The 20954-nt window shown below is 38.8% G+C and overlaps 1 long non-coding RNA gene across 1 annotated transcript in view; it reads right to left on the bottom strand.

Annotated features, from left to right (window-relative positions):
• Window positions 1–16722: 16722 nt before the first annotated feature.
• The window catches only part of LOC140694312 (uncharacterized), a 36002-nt gene continuing 31770 nt past the window's right edge, over window positions 16723–20954 (bottom strand). Inside the window, exon 4 of the long non-coding RNA XR_012070042.1 lies at window positions 16723–16777. This is a non-coding gene — a long non-coding RNA (uncharacterized lncRNA). The remainder of the gene's footprint in view (window positions 16778–20954) is intronic.

The following is a 20954-nucleotide window of genomic DNA, read 5'->3' on the forward strand; positions in this document are numbered from 1 at the left end:
AGGATATGTCCAAAGTGGGGCTGGTGGAAACATATGAGGAAAATATTCACCCAGTGGAGACATCCCGAGTGAGTCCAAGTTGAAAGACACTGGGTTCAGGACTGAGTGGTTAGGTAAGAGTCTGGTCTAATATTTTCCTCAATTTGGTTACCTCCATTGAATTTTTCAGGATAAAAGTAAAACTCTTATGAGGAAACTTTCAACTCCAAAATTCGGAACATCCTCCTGGCTGGTGACAGCTTTCTCGGGTGACAGAGAGTCTTCCAGGAGTGGTAGAGACAAAGACTTCATGCCACAGAGTTGTCCCTGTGGGAAACCTTACTAGCAAATTTATTTTGAGAACCCGACCTTACAATGGGGAATAGAACTTTCAAAAAAAAAAAAAAGAACAGAAAAAAAAAGAAAAGAAAAAGAAAGAAATGACAGATTGCCAGTCTCCAACTATTACCCCAGCCAGGTTTATGTACATACAAAACTTACAACATTAATTGGGAATAAGGAAAAAAAAACTTACTCTGAAAATAACTAACCAGGCCTGATAAAAGCATTTTTTGGAATTCTGAACTTATAAAAACAAAATCCCCTTTAGGGGGAACTTGGATTTCTCTTCCTGTGTCCTTGAAATGTAAATGTTTTATCTTTCTCTGGGTGTTTTAAGTGTGTGTATGTATGTATATGTATGTTTAGTTTATTTTTTAAAGGAAACCTTGGACTCCGCCATACAAAAGTTTCAAGTATTGTGTACATATGGTGGCCACGCAAATAAATTGGGATTCTAAGGAATTCTTTGATTGTACCAATTTTCAGATATTTTGTCATCTTAAACTTTGTTGCATCAGCTTGGACCACAAAGGCTTTTAGCTTTTGGAGAGTAAACCTTTGAATTTCATTTAGGCAACACCCCGACTCTCATGTGGAAGGGCCTCTTCATCTTATTGGTTTAAAATCAATATATATATATATATTTGTATATATATATATATTTGTATATAATTTGATGGCCATATGATGGATTTTTTAATTTGGAAATACTTTTTAATTGGTGAAAGTTTAAAGTGATCTCATTATAAACAGCTGTTTTATTGGTATCTATTAAAATCAAGTTTAAATGTAGAAAAATATATCTAATGGTTAACCTAAGAACTTAGTTAAAAAAATAAAACTGGTTTGAAAAGCTACATTTGTGTTTTTCCTTCCCGATAAATGTTTCTAGATATGCTAATAAAAATTTAGGATAATTAATGTTAATTAGGTTGAATAACTGGAAAAATGATTGTAAAAATGTCGAAAAAAAATAAGTGGCTTATCCCAAAAGGATAAATATTTTTATATGGTTATTTTGAATCAAATAAATAAAATGGACATTTTTGGATTTACAAACAAGGTTTTGATACTACACAATGTAAAGTTAAAAAGAAAGGGCCAAAGAGTTCACCTACCCCCCCCAAGATTAAAGTTCAAACAAGTCAATTTTATTTACCACAGTTTAAAATATATGTATATATAGACTGAAATACTTGATCAATAATTGGGATAACAGACCAATTAATGAAATTAAAAACTGAGAAGTGCCTAAGCTCTTTGGCTGAAACTTGGGCATCCTAGAGACTGTTCTATAAAATTAGATACAATGCACAAAAAAAAAAAAAAAAGGTTTCTTGCACTCCTTCTAGAAATAAGAATTATTGATTAAACTTAATAAATATAAAAATTAAAGGTATAAGATTTAATAAAATTGAGATAAAAGTTTGTGAAATTGGTATATTTAAATGGTCTTTATACAAAACTTTTGCTTATGTTGTGGGATACATATGTTTCAGAGGAAAAACGCTTCCCCTTCTTGGTATTATAAGGCTGGGCACATATCTGTCCCTCTGAAAATATTAATTGAACAAATTAAAATAAACCAATATAGTTACATAAGCCTTCCAATATAATGTAAAACTAAAAACTAATTTGAGTGGCTAATAAAAAAATACAGGTTTACCCTGGGTTTAACTTATAACACAAGGAAAAGAGACCTTACTAAATGCCTTATGCAAGTTTTGGAAGACATAATTAAGTAAACCTTAAAGTTTTAAAACATGGAATTCTTTGTTTACAGCTCTTCTCACTGATACAAAAATGCCAATTAAGGAGATAAAATACGGCCTGGGTGACAGAGCAGTTATCTGGGGACCTGGAAGTCAGTGTCTTTGTCTTGCAGATCAGAAATATAAATACAACAAACAGTGACCTAGAACTGAGCCTAAATAGCTCAACGAAATAAAACTTAAGGCCAAGAAATTTTTGGCATATTAGAACTCAGAACTCTGACGGGTCCTTCAGACTTTGTGAAGAAATTTTAACTGTCTGTTTCATAAATAGTAAGCCTTAGTGATTTGAGCAAGCAAATTCAGCTTACTCCAACTATTATTATACCTATCTTATAAGTAAGTTTTAAAGTGAAGCTATGAGATCTCTAGCTTTTGTCTGATTATAAGCCTGTGTACACATTATAGAAGTGAGATATTTCTACTGCTAAAGAAAAAAAATTCAAAGTCAAAGAGCTCTGCTTAATTGACATAAAAATATAAGAGCTTAAACATTAAGTATTTTTAAAATAAAAACTGAACAAATTGACTTTCAGAGTCATGTGAATTGGAAAATATTCAATATTAAGATAATATTTGATATTGTTTAGTTTAAGTATGTTCTAATTAATATAGACATCTTTAAAGTCATCAATATTATGTATAATACCTTTACTGCACCTAGGTTTAATGAAAGTCAAATAAGATCCTGTTATATCTGTTTCAGATTTGTCAAAAAAAAAATAAAAGTAATGTGCTGTGGTAAAATTTTAATTAAATTAAATGCAAATGAGCTGAGAGCTTTGGGTAAATATTTAAAATATATTTTTAAAATGTGTGCTTAAGATAATCTCTAAATGTTTGGTATCTTTAAATTCTAGTGTTGTGCTAAATTAAGTTAAATTACAAGATTTTATTAAATAGCTATGCCATTTTCAGATAAAATAACATTGAAATACGAATTACTTAACATTTAACTTCCTCTTACAGTGAAACTAAAGGTGTATAGAAATATTAATATATGGTTGGTGCCACACGGAAATAGTCTCTATTAGTAAGGGAATGATCTCAGTATCCTAGGAAAGTAATATAAATATGTAAAGGAAGATATAAGAATGGAATTATATTTTGTTAATGAAAAATAGTGACTTTCTCCTGAACCTAGTTACTTCTGAATGGAAGAAAAATAAGGGACACACTAATATAAGTATAGAAAGCTGTGGAAGGCTTGTGGAAAAGGAACCCCGAGGAAAGAGTTTTGTACATGGTCAGAATTGGCTAAGTTTAGAAACAAATTGGGCAACGTAAATGAATCTTAGAAGTAAGCTGGTACAAGATTAGAATTGTTTTTCTCTCTGTTAAGAGGAAAAAATTTTCTTAAAATGTTAATCCATCTTCAGTAACAGATTGTAAAACTTCTTATACCACTTAGCTGATCTGTTCTGCCTTTACATTTGACGTATTTTCTTGTTAATGAATTAGTACTACTTTACAGTGATCTATATGTTTATCTGACCACGTGTTCTGAAATCTTTCAAAAAGCTCCCAAATATAAAATTCTAATTAATTAAATAAAAATTAATTTAATTAATTAAAATTCTTTTAATCTCCAGTTAAGTTTGGGATGCTACAGAATGCCCCTGAAATATCCCAAAGAGAGATTTTAAACTATAAATTTTCATTTGGCATTTTAAATAACATGGAATTGTCAAATGAATCATAAAACTTCTAAGGTTATATTGAATGAGACAATATTATTAATATAGATATTGTAGAAATTATATGGACTCCCTAAAATTCTGGTATATCTGAAATGTTACCAATGATAATTATGGGTATAGTGAACATGTTCCTTTATTGATTATAGTGTAATGGTGTTTAACCATGCTTTTAAATCTTTTGTCATTTATAGACAGTTAATTGTTTTCTTCTGATGGTTTTGCAAAATGCTTTCTCTTCAAGGAGATTTACTGATTTCTAATAAATTTCAAACTATAGCACTGAACTAAACTGGGTAAGACATTTTAAAGTTCTAATGAAAACTCTCATTAAAAGAATTAGTTACATGGGACTGAGTAACCTGGTGAATATGGTTATAATTTTTGATATTGTTTGAAATACTACTGGCTTTTAACCTGTTTCCCAGACATAAAGAATCTCTTCTCCTTAAGCTAGTTACGGTTCACAGCAATTTGATAAATTATACCTATGTAATCACACTTGGAACAGTTATCTTTTCTCTCTATCTGATCCCTCAAGAGACTAAAAACACTTAGGTCCCCAGTGGCTTTATCAAACAAATTAGGGAGATCATCTCTTAACAGATATAGGAGTATAAAGGTATTTTAAGGATTTTAAAGAGAAAAGAATTTACCTAAATCTGTAAGGCAGAAACCCATGAAAAGCCTTGACGTGGCTTTCTTGGCCTTAGCAAACCTTAACATTCTACCTTGAGACTCCGTATTAAAACTTCCAACACAGCCAATTTAAAAAAGCCTATATGATCAAATAATCAGACTTAACTTGTAAAAAATTAATCTTGATTTGGCTATATTTGAGAAAACTGAGGGTAACTTAAGAGAGAAGAATAATTATATTTTAGTGGATATTAAATTCTAGTTTTGTTAATTGAGGTCCATATTTACTAAGACACTTCCCAGATCATTCCTTGCTGTTATGTCACATTACTGTACAGTTTAATTGAATTATGAAAAGGATACTCTAGGTTTGTTCTGAAGCTCAGTAATCTATCCTTGGGTAAAGTTCCAATGCCTCATGACCTGCAGCCAGGGGATTATACATACTGCAACAGGCATGACTTAAAGAACTGTCTCCAACCTGAATGGAAGGACCCTTTTTCAGGTACTCTTAACTAGACCATACAAACCAAAGCTGAAGGAAACGGAGTCTCGGATTCATTTCCTATCAGAAACATCCCCTGCAGTGCACTGGCCTATCGAGCGCTGCTCACCTTAAAACAATGCCCAAATGGAGAAAAAGCTACCAGACCAGGATGAGAAGAAGACGACATCTGAGCTAGACAGCTGACCCAAGACACCGGACCAGGCCTGTATACCAATTACTTTGATAATTTCTCCAACCTTTGATTATGAACTACTCCACTTGTTAAGTTTATGATAAATTACCTATGTCTAGTACTTCTGTGTTACCTTGGTGGGTTTCCCTACTCCAAGGCTCTAACTAGATAGCCCTCAGAAACGTTATTCTAAAAAGAAATTATAGTTCTGTTTAGGCCACTGTTGATCTTACAAGGTGGGAGATTTCACCTGGCCAATTAATACCTGCTCTGACCCTGACCATAAATATGAACTTTCTCATAGGATCAAACTCAGAAACACAAGCAAAATTTTTACCCAAAAATACAACTTCTCGACTATTAAATTCTTACTCGTGACTTTATTAACATTACTAGCTGTATTATTTATATCCTGTCTATTTTATAAAATTGTTGTCTGTTACATTTCCCAATGTGTAACTAGGCCCACAAGATTGATGATGGCTAAACATCTTGAAGAAACAGATAAAATTTATAACCCTGAATAAAATAAATATAATAGTGTGATTCTAGGTATGGAAATGAGCAAAGAAGGGTTAACACTTTCTGGATCATAATAGACTAGTAAGACAGGTGATCCAGATAACTTTTAGTTATCAACAGGGCCTGATAAAAAAAATTACACCTTGAATGGCAACTCAGAAGATTCTTCACCTGAACTAGGAATGAGCCATCTTAGCACCGTGGGACAAAATTGGTCATGAAATGTCTCTCAAAATATTGGTCGAATTTAGGACCAAACGGGAGCACTGTGAATGAAAATACTACAATGTGAATGAAAATACTGCATCCATGACAGTAAACAAAAGAATGCTGAATCCAAGTCATCAGCAGCTGCTGCCAATCCCCAGCGAGTACATGCCTGCAGCCCGGCCTCTCAGCCACTCACAGTGGTGCCCTCTGAGCAGACTCAGAGTAAGAAAGGACAGGATACTGGCCCTAGATAGCCAGGTGCTTGCCAAAAAAATGAATTCAATGACCCAGATATTTGCTTCTCACCATACATAGAAAAGCAGTAAATACTTGAACTTGAGATATCTGGTTTTCTTTAGATAACAAGCAATATTTTATTGTTCCAATTACCTGGTCCTTGTTGTATGCTTCTATATATCCTAGCTCCTCCCCTACCTCTTGGGAGCAGTCCCTCAGAGTGATCTGAGAGGCTGTCATCCCGGCTCGAGTCCTCCAGCCAAATTAAAAAAAGCCCTTAACATTTAGGCTGAACGTTTATTTCAATGACGTTCCAGAATAGACACAACTCATCAATTCTGTAATGGAACACACTGAATCAGGAACCAAAAGCGTGTTTTAGTCCGGAAAATCTCCAGGTTCCTCTTTCTTCCTGTCATTATACAATCCCTCCAGAACTCATTAATTTGCTGTCTGCTCCTCTGGCAACCAAACTCATAGAAGACTCAACTCAGCAGAGCGCCCTGCTGGGGAGAACACCCCGCAGAAGCACTGCAGGCTGCCTGCCCTCCTGCACGCTCTGCTCACCCTTGGTGTCCTCCGTGGAGACCAGGCCAACAGAGCTGTTCCTAACAGCTACAAAGTCGCACACGTTAAATAAATCATTTTATTTTATATGATATTTTACGTATATACACATCTCTGAAAACAGCTTTGCAGAAGCTCAAATCTTCAACATCAATCCCCAAAGGCAAATCCGGTCCCCAAGGGGAAACAAGACTTAAGACGACGCTAAGGCCTCCAAAGTCCTCTCAAGGACCGTCAACCAAACTGCCTGCAGGTCTGCAGCTGCAGGCGGTTACATGTCTGCTTTTAAAGCAGCCCCTTCCTGCCCTCGGGTATTACAATGTCCCTCTAAGCCCTCCCGTCTCAGGGTAAAAGCAGCCGTTGCAGAACCTTGCAGGGAAGCACTGACAGGACTGGACAAAGAGGATCAGAGCTAAGCTAATACTTCTGATGACACGACATTGTCACTGTGTCACTTTACAGATGAATATATATAGAGAGAGATATGGGGTGATATTGCTCAAAGTCACACAGCTAATAAGTGGCAAAGTCTATAACTCTGTTCTTCCCTTCGGCGTGACACCCCAGCTGGGACGCCCACAGGGTTCTCTCATGCCTGCCTGAACAGTCCTCTCCTGTCACTCATAACCCACCACAGGGTCTGACCCTAGCCTGCCTTTTCAGCATCTATTCCCTCCAGTCTCTCAGGAACAAGGCCGTTTGGGCCACTGTATGACTTCCGGCTCCCGGAAACCTCATTGCTCAGGCTGGTCTTGCCTGTGCATCCGGCCCGCTGCTCAGAGGCTCTTCCTCCCCTGCAGGTGTAGGTTTCCAATCTCCGCAGGGACACCCCCTCAGGGGAGCCCTCTTCTCGCTCTCAGCACGGCAGGTGTCCCAGGCCACATCCCGAGCTGCCCCATTAGGACAGTGTGCGCCCAGATCTGTTAATCAGACCAACAGCATCAGAGCCAGGGATTATGCCCGGGCCACCCTGCAAAACTACTGCCCGCCTCACAGCCCCCAGCCAGCAGGTCACCTGGAAGTCACAGCAAGTGCCCCACCCAATCCAGAAGCCTCTTCATTTGCCAGCATCGCTGATGACTGGTTTCCAAACTTTGGTCAGTTTCGCACAAAACAGCACCTTCAACTGTGAAGCAGAGGGTTTCGCTTCTGCTCCCCATCCTTACTGGTAATGTCAAGGAAAACAAAGAGGCCTTTTCTCAACACTTTTATAAAGACACCCTCCCACCCACAATACTCATATGCTCAAGAGCTTTGGATCCACGTGATTTTCTTTCTCTTATGATAAACGGCTCAAAACACTGCGGGATTCCTTCTATTTAGAGGGTATTTGTACTCAGTTTATCGGCTTTAATCTGTTTTTGTCTCTCTCTTCAATATCCCTAGCAGTTGCCACCTCTTAATCCCTTCAGCAGCCTCCCTCCCAACATCTACTCTAGGAAATCAGCTGTGATGAAGGGCCCTGGGGCAGTCACAGACGATGCAACTAAGGCAAAGAGAGGGTCCATAATTTGCACGAGAAGATCAGCTTCAACCCCCAACAATGTGTGTCACGTCCCTGTGTTTAACTCTTATGCTAAGCAAGATAACTTTTTGTAGATTATGGTTATACACAGATGAGGTATAAAAATACATACAAGGACACATATCTACTCTAAGATGCTCACTAACTCCACTATTTTGTTTCTACTTATTTCTATTAAAAAATATTAAGAACCTCTGCAGTCAGTATAGCAAAATGTTACTGGGCTTTAAATCCAGAATATAGAGGTGTTAATTGTGTGATTACTCATACTTATTTGTATGTTCACAAGACAGAATTATTTGAAAGTCCCTCTCACCTCCCCCTATTCACTACTGGCTCTCACCTGAGCTCCCAGACCACACATCTAACAACCTTTCACTTTACCCACAGCTGAACCCATCAGTTTTCCGCAGAACTCCCTCTGCAGCTTTCCCTCCTCAGAGCACAGAAGGACCATCATTTAACTCATTAATCCACCCAGAAACCTGGGCCTTACTCCATCCTGCATTCACAGACAGCCTTCATCCTTTCCTTTTTACCATCTAAACATGCCTTCAATATGTTCGCTTTTAAACACTGACCGTCCCACCGCTCAAGTGGAAGCCACCAACACTGCCCACCTGGACTCACGAGTTTCCTAAGTGGCCCCACAGCCACTCTCCCCTACTTGAGACAAATGGGACTGTGTCACTCCCGCGCTTTTTGGACTCTTTTCAGACCCACTCTTTTTAGAAGAAACCCCAAGTTCTTCACCAGGTGAAAGTCTTTGCCATGAAATTGTCACCTCAGGGAGGGCAGGACCCGCCCTCTCCCCTCGGCCCCGCCCTCTGGCAAAGCATCAGCTTGGGAGGACCTGCTGAGCTACACCAGCCTCTATTCTAAACCTGGTCTGAGTTCTTAGCAAACTGCTTCACTTATCCATACAATTCCAAGGTAAATTAGAAAGATTTTAGATGTTGAGCTAGACTATTGATTTTGGGATTTTGCACTGGCAACTTGCAAGTATATGTTCTAAAGATTCTGTCTTCTTAAAACCACACCCAGGTTAAAGGAGTATTTGTGGAATGTCTTCGGAGGAAAAGGGACTGTACTTTTACAGGCTTTATGTTTTATAACATGAACAACCCGGACAGTGTCACAAATGGAACCGCCTCACAAGTGACAGAAGACAGGTGAGAGGCACAAAGCAACAGGTCACAAAGATGATTCTCCAGCCCCCCCAAAAAATTCCTGAAACAACCAAAAATTCTGAATTTTAAAAGTAAAAGAGTATCATATAGAGAAATGAAATAAATAATGCTCTTCATCAGGGTTTCAAGATCTCACTCCAGAGTTTTTAGCAGGCCATACTGAATCCTAGCACAGAAAAATCAAATGGACTTGTAGTGAGAAAGTTCCAGGAAAACTGCAGTAATTCCTCCACTTGTGTAAAGACATACACTCACCTGCTGAAGGTGAATGTAGACCGCATTCTGGATAAATTCGGAAGCTTCCAGGCTCCGCTTCTGGATGCCAAGGACATGGACAGCTTGGAAGCATGCTTCTAACTCAGTCACCGGCATTTTTAGACTGCAGGGGAAACGGAGGCACCCAGTCAAGGGCAGAGATGTTCCTGTCTGTCTCACAGTCCGTGTCTCGGGGATTCAGTGCCCTGCAGCAGCCCGGCCCCAGGCAAGGACCAGCAGCGTTTTCCACCCAAGCAGGAGGGGCACTGTGCTTGAGAAAGCCCTTCTCCGATGGGGGCAAGAGGGGCTGGTGGGGTTGAGTGAACCTATAAATGCCCACAGAAATATGCCTGCATTCATTCAAGTGATGCAAACAACTGTAGCAGGCTATTTAACAAAATTTCAACTGTCAGTGGAAATTTTGCCATTCCTTTCCGCTTGTCCACTGCACTCTGAGACAGGCTTAGGCTCTCTTACACCTGCAGTTCTGTGCAATAGTTGTGAAGTCATTTTACTTTACAGATACCACGGTTTTGCCCAGGGTGATATCCAGCCCAGAGAGGTGGCCCAGGCCAATTTAAAGCTATGTGGCTTGGGCGCGGGGACAATTACAGGAGCTGGTTCCGGAGCCAGGCCCCTCCCCACCTCTGCTCCCCTCTCTCCCGAGGCCCCGCTGCCAAGCACTCAGGCTCCATGATCTTATGTCCTACTCTTCTACTCTACTCCAAACCCTTTTCCTTTTCTTTTTTTCCCTAATTATTCCCAGCTGGAGTGATTTTTCAATCTCAATATCTGAAAAAAAATCCTGCAGCCGAAAAAGAGGTCTCCAGAGGTCAATGCCCATATGCTGGTTCCTGAAGAGAGCCCCTGGCTACGGGGACCCTCACCAACATTCACGGGGCATCAGAGATGTTGCAGGGTCGGCCACCCCCAACAAGAGTTTGCTGTCACCCCAATGCCTGCACAGCATCCCTGCTCACAAAATATAGTTGGTCCACTTATCAGTTATTAAGAAGCAAAAATACAAAATTGCTCATGTTTCTTACTAAAATTATCTATGAAGCTGGAAAGGGAATTGTAATAAAAAATAACTGTTTTTACCCTATGTTAGGTCTGTTCCTTTGGGTTTAAACCTGTGCCCTGTTTCCTAGGCTCAGACTTGGTATCTCTGCACCATTTGAAAAAGAAAGTTGCCTTTAGCCTGAAATCTACAGGAAAGCCTATTCTCCTGGCCCTGATCTTTAAAAATGTTAGCTCATCTGCACTTCTGTAGAGATGGCAAGTTGCATACTAGAGAATAGCCTTTGTTTTTTTGGAGGTTTTACAGGGGTACCATGATTTGATCCACATGGACAGCTGCAAGAACAGCGGATTCAAAGGACAAACAATTCATAAAGCAAGAAGTATGTATGCAACAACCAACCACAACCCCGCCCCTTTTTAGTATAAAAGGAGACTGAATTCTTACTTGGGGAAGATAGTTCTCCAGGACATCAGTCTGCCGTCTTCTGGGTCTGCCAGCATTGCAAGTGAAGTCACTATTCCTTGCTCCAACACCTCATCTCCCGGTTTATTGGCCTGTCATGCGGCTAGCAGAACGAGTTTGGACTCGGTAACAAAATGACTGCATTGGAGGTAGTATGTCTCCAATGTTTCCTTGTTTCCAATATGTAACATGCACATCATTTATGATCTAGTGCAAATAATTCATCAAAGATAACCACAAAAAGAAACTATACTCACCTAGCTATCAACACTGAAGTCACAACCTGTCAATTTTATATGCTGTTGAACAACACAATGGAAAAACCTAACATAGGGAGTTGATTCCACGGAAATAAAATTATTTCTACTCCTTCAATACTTTTTCTTTTCTTTTCTATTTTATTTTGTTTTGCTTATTGAAAGGAAAATAAAAGTCAAGTCATTTTATTTCACGTATTTTTGTTATAGCTACATTCTTTAAATACTACAAAGAGATTTAAATTGCAAAAAAATTGTTCATATATTAGTATAAAGATATATACACAATCAATGGGGATTAGGAAAGGAATGGACATTTACTAAAAATCCACTGCAATCCTGTCTTTTACAAGCATATCCTGGAATATAAGCTGTATGATCCAGGGGCCCCACTCCCATTCTCACTGTTGTGTCCCTTAGTAATCAACTACTAAGGCACCAGCATAGAACCATGTGATCAGTATTTTAGGAATAAATTAGGGAATTAGCTCATTCAATTCTAAAACAAAAACCCTAAAATAAATACTGAACTTATTTACAGATAAAGAAAATTGGAACCAAAAAAGTAGTTATTTCCCCAAGGTCACAAAGCTAATAACTGATAAAGACAAGATTTGAACTCATCTGCCTGATTCTAAAAACTAAGGTGGAAATCCCATTTGACTGGGGAGGGTCCAGCAGCACAGCCTATCACCCTATCTTTGTTCAGATCTAGCCTTAGACAGCCTGAGACAGCACCCCATTCCTATTGAACTTGAGGGCAAATGATAACAATAAGGATTTTATATCCAGTAGTTTGTTAGATCTCATTTATATAAAGTGTCAGCAGGTCAGCAGAAAAACTCTGGAAAATATGAGTGGGTCCAGAGCTTTCTGCTGATTAGTAACTCAGTCTCTCAGGACATAGTGACCTTCCCATGAGAGGCCTCATGGACATAAACTAAAGGCAGCTGAGCAATGAAAACTAACAAGAACCTGGAACTCAAGCAAGAAGGTTCCCTGCCATCCCCCACCCAGTTGCCTCTTCACCCGCATGGACACGTTGGCAGGAGACCCAGGTTCTTGTCCAAGGTACATCATCATGGATTCTCATCCATAAAAATTTATGACTCTATGCTGTCTTATGTCCATTAAAACTCAAATATGATAACACCAATATCTCAGCAGAATATCTATGTCTCCACTTCCTGTCTTCTAATAGGAGAATATTTTTATGGACAAAAAGCAGAAATCCAATTTAAAAAACCATGCACGAAGCCAGGTGAAATTCTGCTTAAGAGACTGCTCTCACGCTCAGTAAATGAAAACTCAGTAAAAGTGGTGCTTCTCCCTCAGCAAATGGGAGGTAGCCTGATGTGTGTGTGTGTGTACGTGTGTGTGTGTAAATCAAATACAATGAATTCTGGGATGTGTACAGTTTTTTTTAAGTCACTGTCATTTCATGGGAATGAGCCAACATTTAAATAATTTGAATCTAGTGTTCTGAGAGAGTCTCAGGCTCTTGGTGGAGGAGGTGAAAGGGGAGAGTGAAGGAGGAAAGAGGTACATGAAGCAAAGAAGTAAGAATACTGCCAGGGAAAGGCAAGACGTTAGTTTTGTTCTTCCTTGCACCACATACAATTTAGGGACTCACTTTCCGCTGATGACTTATCTAGCATTGAGTTGAAGGAGAAGAGGGGTCAGCTCATTGCTCACTGAGCTTGTGACTGTATGTGGCATCTTATAGACACAGATCATTTACCCTGATCAAACACTCTAGCAGCAGGCTGTAATTCTCCTGTTTTGAGAGACAACAAAGCAGGAGTTCAAACAGGTTGCATAACTTGACAAAAGTCAGAGGTCCAGTAAATTAAAGAGGATTAATTCAAACTCAGATCTGAATGCAGAGTCTGATCTTCCCACTCCCAGGACTGGAAAATCCTTAACACAGGCTCCCCAGCTCCCCTGCATTGTTCCTGGCACCAAGCATTTCCCATGGCAATGGTCACCATTTCTCACAGACACAGCGCTCTGTGCACCAAATGACCTTGATCAGACCTTGATCATCTACCTGCCACGCCCACCAGGCTTCACCATACAGGCAGGAAAGCTGGCTTTCAAGTGCATACAAAGCCATTCCTTGTCTAACCTGGGCTCTTCTGTGGTTTCTCCAGCCTAAAGGCAGCCATGACACTGCTCACAGTTTGTACATGAGCCACACTACCTCTCTCCATCTGTCTCCCCACCTATAATGCTTAGCTATGACCATTTTGAGAATCTTTGACACAAATTTTTAAAAACAGAAAAGAAAGGATTCTGGAACAACTACTTAATACTTACAATTTTAAATGACAAATTACAAAGTGAGTATTTACAAACCGAATCTTCCTTTCTAAATTTCAGTTTTAAGCGTTTAAAAATATAATAGCAAAAAATTTTCACTTACAAAATTGACAAAAACAGAAACAATAATCTGGAATAAGTTAAAAAATAATGCCCATGTTCTAAATGGAGAAACTTCAGGACTGTACTGAGGGGTAAAGTAAGAGGTGAGAATGTAGAGACATAAACAAATTGCATGGAGGAAAGCAGTTTTGTAAAGATGTAAGTTCTCATCAGAATAATTCAAAACTTACTAAAAAATCCCATGACAACTCCAATCTGATTTTTTTTAACTTGAACAAAATATTTTGGAATTCTTCAGGAATAATAAAATCATAATACTACACAAGAAAATTTGGGATGGAAGAAAAGAATCAAAAAAAATTCAAACTGCCAATTATTAAATAAATTTTTACAATATGTAAGTTATGGTGCTGGAGTAAGAAAGACAGATTGACAGAAGGGAACCATGAGCTCAAAAAGAGACTCTAGTGTACATAAGTATTTTGTAAAGGTGGGATTTCAAATCAAAGAGAAAAGTATGACTTCAATAATTGTCCTGAGACAATCTGAGAATCACCTGGAAAGAATAAATACTATTCCTCTCATAAGGACCACAAGATAAATTACAGACAGTGATGTAAATATTAAAAAGTACTAATAACAGCAAATACAACACTTTGCTCTTATTAACTCAACTTACCCTTACATTATCAAGCACTATTATCATCTCCATCTTAGAGATTAAAAAAAACCTACAGAGGAGATTTATTCCAGTATAAGAAATTATTTTTAAGAATAATGTCAAAGATAAAACCCATAAGGAATACATTTATTATCATAAGAATATTTTGAGACACTACCAAAATAAAAATCCTCCTAAACAAAATGAAAGGCAAGAAATGACAAGAAAAAGCTCTGTGATACATGTTGTTGAAGACAAGAAGTTAATGTTCATAACATACAAAGAGCTTCACAAAGCAACAAGAAGCTCCCCCACTTAAATGTGTGCAAAGGATAAAAGGAATCATTCATTTTAAAAAAGTCAAATGGCTAATGAGTGAAAAATGCTCAATACCTCACTGGTCATCAAATGCAAACTAAAACAATGAAAAAGCACTTTTGCTCATCATATTGGCAAATATTTTTAAAAGATATTCTAGCTAGTGTCCATCTGTGGGAGAAGAAACCATGAGCGACATTTTCAGAGGATGACATGTCAATGGATATGTAAACTCTGAAAAACATACGTACACACTGACTCAACACCACTTCTAAGAATCGTTTCCTTTAGGAAAAAACAAATTTAGTCCAAAAAGATGTACCCATCAGGGCATTTACACAGCACTGTTTACAATGGTGGGAAGAAAAACTGAAGTGAAATCATATCCAGCAATAGAGAATTCGTTACATAAGTAATTGTGCATCTTTTCATTCCCCTATGGAAGGAATGTCTAGAGTCACTTGAAAGGAGTCTGTGATGAATGCAAATGTCACATCCAGGGACTAAATTTCCAGAAGCCTTAACTAAAGGAATACTCATAAAAGATCACAGGAATGTCTGTACAAGAAGGATGCCAGTCAAATATCCTTTCTGACAGTGGAAAATGGAGAAAACTTAACTGTCCACCATCAAGACAATGATGCGGTAAATCACGACGAGCTGCGAGCAATGAGGGAGCCGGCGTTTCGCCGTGGTCCAGGGCCTTGTCCACAGCATTCTCTCACCAAAGGTGTGCGTGGGAAAGAGACCACACCCGCAAATCAGGAGACCCCTCCACTCTATCTGAAAGGACCGTGTGAGTCTGGAGTGGGAGGACGTCTATGATATACACCTGAGTGATTAAAGCGAGCTGCAGAAAAACATATAGTATGGTCTCATTTTTAAATAAAGCATATATACACACACGTATACATGGAATTCTCATATGTGTGTATATATGTATGTCATAGGCATAAAGGTCATGAAATATATATACCAAATTTTCAACAGCTTTTAATCTTCAGAAATAAGGGGAAGGGAGGTAGGGCCTTCCTGTACCACCACAGTTCCCTTTTCAGTATTTCAGTTAAGTATACTTGGAATTTAAAAGTTTATTTAAGTCCGAAGTAAAATGGACGATGCCTCCACAAGACAGAATGCTATACTGGTCATCAAAAATCATGCCAGAGGAGATAGAATATTGTAGAAAAACATATAAAAAGCCGAATGGAAAATGGAGGTGTCCACACAGTAAACAGTCACAGAGTGCTCTCTGGTTTTTTATGACAGAGGTGATACACACTGACGAAAATATACGTTAACGTGTTAATTATTATCTTTGAATAGCGGGACAAGGATAGCCTCTTTTGCCTACTTTTTCAGACTTATTATTTTAAATGCACATTCTTTTTCATCTGAAAAAAAGCATTTTTAGGTGTGTAGTACTACGCATTGGAGAATAATACAAGAATACTTAGAGGAACAAGTAACTAGGAGACAAGGCAGCAGCATCACACAATGTAGGACGGACGATCCTGATTAACACCATGCAGTTACATAAGGACCCACAAATTGAGAGCACCTGCTGTAACAGGGCGTGATCCCCTTCTATTTGTCAGCAGTGTCTTCAGGCCTGAGGCAGTTCTGAGCACGGCCAGTGTCAGTGCTGGAGTCTGGATTGATGCTACTGGGGGTGAGGGCACCTGCAAGCCGAGAGGAAGAACAGAAATCATCCTCTGCCTTTTCTGTCTTGTTTCTTTGTTACTTTAAAAGAGAGGCATATATAAGATAAACTGTGTATCTACCCAAATGAAATTTCAGTAATGAAACCGTTTTTAAAGACTTCACAGCTTATATTCTGCCTATAACTGTCTTTTCAACAAAGCATCATATTTATTAAATGTTAATTAACTCAGTTAATTAACTCCCTGTTGAAACATTCTAGTAAAGAACATGAAATGCAGTATGTAAAAGAACCACACCTGCAGTGACTAGCTCAGCTGTCTTGACGCAAGTGCAGTCAACCCCCACCATCTTGTGGCCCTGAGCTCCTGATGCTGGTAAGACATCACGCTGCTGCCTCAGATGGAGAGAAATGGTGAAAGCATTTCTTGAACCCTACAGCACTGACAAAACATAACTGACAAATCCCAGGCTCCTTTGAGGCTCTCATTTTCTGTTTCTGGCCAACCCCCGTCAGTGAGCAGAACCACCCAATTCCCGAGCCATGGGACTCACGTGGGAAGCAGTTTTGGAGAAATTTCCAGGTATAGAATGTAACCAACTATACATAGAACTCTGAAAAAAGAAAAGATGCCATACTCTGATTTTGGAAGACACTCAAAATATTCTCCTGAGCCTTAGTAGCTGGAAAGGCTGAGCTTCTCCTAAGCCACTTATTTATTTCACAGCCAGTAAGCATCTCTCACAAACCCTGCTTCCCTGTGTCTGCTGGGAGCTTGAAGCACACTGCTGCTGTCGATCTTATAAGTCACAGGGCAGAGGCGTGTGTCTCACGCCTGCAACCCTCACACAGGCCCGCCTCCTAGCCTCACTGTCTGAACTTGGCTCCATTTTCTCACCTGTTTATTTAGTATCTGTTCTTCTGTAAGCTGCCTGAAATGCGTTTTGGAACATGTCAGAAGAATCAGTGGGTTGAGAAATGGACAGATTGAGAGGTGAGAGATGGGCAGACAGAGAGAGAGACTCCAAGAAAAGGGGAAAAAATAAAATTTCCTATGCAAAACCCTCTTCTAATCAGGGAAGGAAACCACCACGGAAAAGTGTGAAGAGGCAGGTAGCTTAGGACTGTTTCCTGGATTCCATGAAAAGTAACACCAAGAGATGAGAGGGTAGAACTTTAAATAGTAAAAGAAAAAAAGCACGCATGCTTGAAAAATATATCTACAATATGTACTTTCTAAAGAATAGACTCAAATCTACAGGGCCCAATAACACTATACTTGGGTATTTACAGAAGTGAGAATCCCATCTCCAAACCACAAGGCATCCCTTCGGAGCACTGACAGTCTACATGGGGCGGTCATAAAGCCGTCACTGCAAAAGCTATGCTACCCTGCACTTACGAGGAACGAGCAGCTGTGCTCGGGCTGCCCACGCGCGTCATTTACACCCCACAGCACCTCTACGGGGGGGGACGCCTAGCGAGCCCCGTCTCTGCAGGACAGAAAATCAGTTCTGGAGAGGCTAAGCCAACCTACCAGTTCTCCATCACACAGGACTTGTCACTCCAGAGCAGGAATCGAACTCGGTCCCACGAATGTAACCATGGTACTACCGTGCTTTGTGTGCTGTTTGTGTGTATAATACATTTGTTTCTATCATGAAAGGTTATTTAATAAATGATCGGTTGTCTTGTCTATCTCATTAGCTCACAATTAATCTTTATACTGTTGAATAGTACTCTTTTCCCGTGAAGAAATGAACGGAAAGAGCGGAGGTCAGAATGAGGTGGGGCTCCATTCTTTATCTGGGATCTCATCTCATCGAAGTCCCCAAACAGGGAGAAGGAGCAAATGTTCTCTTTATCTTTTAAAGAGAGGGCTCCAGTGATGGTGACTTATTCAATTCCAAAACCAAAGCTGGAGAAAGGGCACATGCAGCAATTAGAGCAGTATCAGCTGTAGGAAGGCGAAAAGAGCTCATGGGAGGGCTCAGGGGGCAGCCTCATTTAATTTCAATCGATAAAACAATAACACACTCTAAAAATATTAGCATACAATGGATTTGCTCTTTCTTGACATCTAGCAAGTTTCCACAGCCCACATGTAACATTATCGTGAACTAGTGAAAGGAAGAGTCCACAAACAGGGAAAATCAATGCCACAGGCAGGCTGAAACCCAGGCTGGAGTTTAGGAAGGGAAAGACCTGAGGAAAGGCTGGGGGAAAAAATCATCACAATGACTCTCAAGCATCATCCAACAATCATATAATCATTCATTCAAGAGAGAGTTACTGAGGTCGTATTCTGTGCAAGATTGTACAGCGGGCGAAGCAAGAGCGCAGCATCCATGGTGGCAGCAAGTTGCGGGGCTCAAATACATTTCTGATCCCGGTAACTTGCACACTTGTCCTCAGTATAAAGGCAAAGATAAAAAAAGTAAAATAGTACTCTGTAAACTCAAAGCATTGTTGAAAAAAAAGTTAAGAAGACCTAAATACAAGGACAGACACTCCACACACTTTCCTCTATCAAAAGACAGTGCTCTTGGAATGGCAGTGCTCCCCAGAGCGATTCGTATATTCAACGTGGTCTCGATCACAATCCCAGCGGGCTCCTCTACAGAAACTGACTATCTGCTGCTACAATTCATTTGGAATTTCGAGGATCTCAGTAAACAAAACGTACTTGAAAAAGAAAAATTTGAGAGGACTTGTAATTCTCAATTTCAAACCTTACAACTGTACCTCCAGGTGAGATTAGAGGCCATTGTGAAGTTATTACTGTGTTTATCCTTATTTACTAAATTCTCTACAATGAATATTACTGTTACAATAAGAAAAATAAAAAATAAGTTATCCTTTAAAACATGCACACAGATTCATTCATTGGGAAAACATTATTTTATCAATAAAGAGATAAACAAATATCTAGTGAAAAAGGACAACTTAAAAACAAGAGTGCATTTGCATTTTTCATAAATTGAAAACTGAAAAGCACTAAGACGTCAAGTTTCTAGGGAGACCAATGCAACATAGTAATAGTTATTTTCAGAAATCCTAATATAACAATGAAAACTCAGGAAAGGGAAAATCGTGACTGACAGCCAGCTGCAAACACATGGAGAGCAAAGGCCTAGAAATCACAGTTCCTTTAACTCTGCTACTAACACAATAGGAGAGGAAATTCCTCACTGAGGGGACAGTGGAATCCCATGCATAAGACAGGATACACAGTACAAACTGCACTAGAATCGGGGGTGATTTTCTTAGAAGAATTCTAAAGTTACAAAATTGCTGAAAAACTATTAAAACACTGACAGAAAGATTAAAACACACAGTCATACATATTATATAGAAACATATGAAGTCTGCTCCCATGTTGCATAGAAATACAAACATATTTTTTCATTTATAGGCACTGATTACTTTATCCCAGGTAGAATATTTCAATTAAAACAAATAATCAATATTACACTCCTCTTGTCAAATCTACTTGATAAGTTACTCTGCTATGTAAACATAATGTGTCTAAGATAGATCTAAAATTAGTGAAAAAAATCTTTTTATGGTTTCTTGAACTATTCTCAAAATTCAAAGCTTAATTTTAAAACAGATCTGAGAAGTAATTCTATACTACCTTTTCCCTCATGAAATAAACAACAGTCTATTGTCAAAATTCTGTCCTTAAAATGATTCACGAGCACCGTATCCTCACAAAACTGCTGGACAGCAAGGCACTATCCAGACACTGTGACCCAACAAATGAAACACAAGGAAGACAGTGACCCTATTCTGGAGGGCTTATAGTCTGTGTCAACACTGGGGTTTTTATTTGATTGATTTGATTGGGTAGCAAAATAAAATCAGTCAAGTACTTTCTTCTTTGAGCATTCTATAAGTCATGACTCTGCTGTTAGTGTCATGAGCAGGAAAGACTTAAACATGACTTGATTAGGTCAACTAGTAGCAATCATCACTGGAGAGTGAGTAATAAAGAAGTTAACTGATAGCAATGCTTCTCCATATATGAGACCTAAAATAAATCTACACTGATATCCAAAAGTAAAATGAGGAGATGAGGTCCCCAATGAGAAAAAAATCTAACAAGAAATCAAAAAAGTAAAGACTTTTTCTTTAACGATTCCTGGAAAGAGTGGAGCATGGTGGTGAAGAGCTCAGATGCTAGGGGAAAATATGAGGGTCTGAATTCCCACAGCACTGGGTAGCTTTGACACTGATATGTCAGTGAAATTCTCTGCATCTCAGTCCCCGATGCATAGACTGGGGACAACAACAGTACCCATCTCCTAGAACGGTCTAAGAATTAAGTTATTTTAAATATACAAGTTTAAATAAAATACATCAGATATTTAATATTACCCCAAAAGCACAAGGAAAAATGAAAACAGACATAAATTGGAGTTCATTAAAATTTAAAACTTTGCTTCAAAAGTCACCATCCAGAAAGTGAAAAAACAACACTCAGGAGAAAATTTTTTCAAATCATTTGTCTGATAAGGAATTTGTGTATCAAAAATAAAATTCCACAGCTCAACAATAAAAAGACAA

This window comes from Vicugna pacos, unplaced genomic scaffold (assembly GCF_048564905.1).
Source record: "Vicugna pacos unplaced genomic scaffold, VicPac4 scaffold_21, whole genome shotgun sequence".
NCBI lineage: Eukaryota > Metazoa > Chordata > Mammalia > Artiodactyla > Camelidae > Vicugna > Vicugna pacos.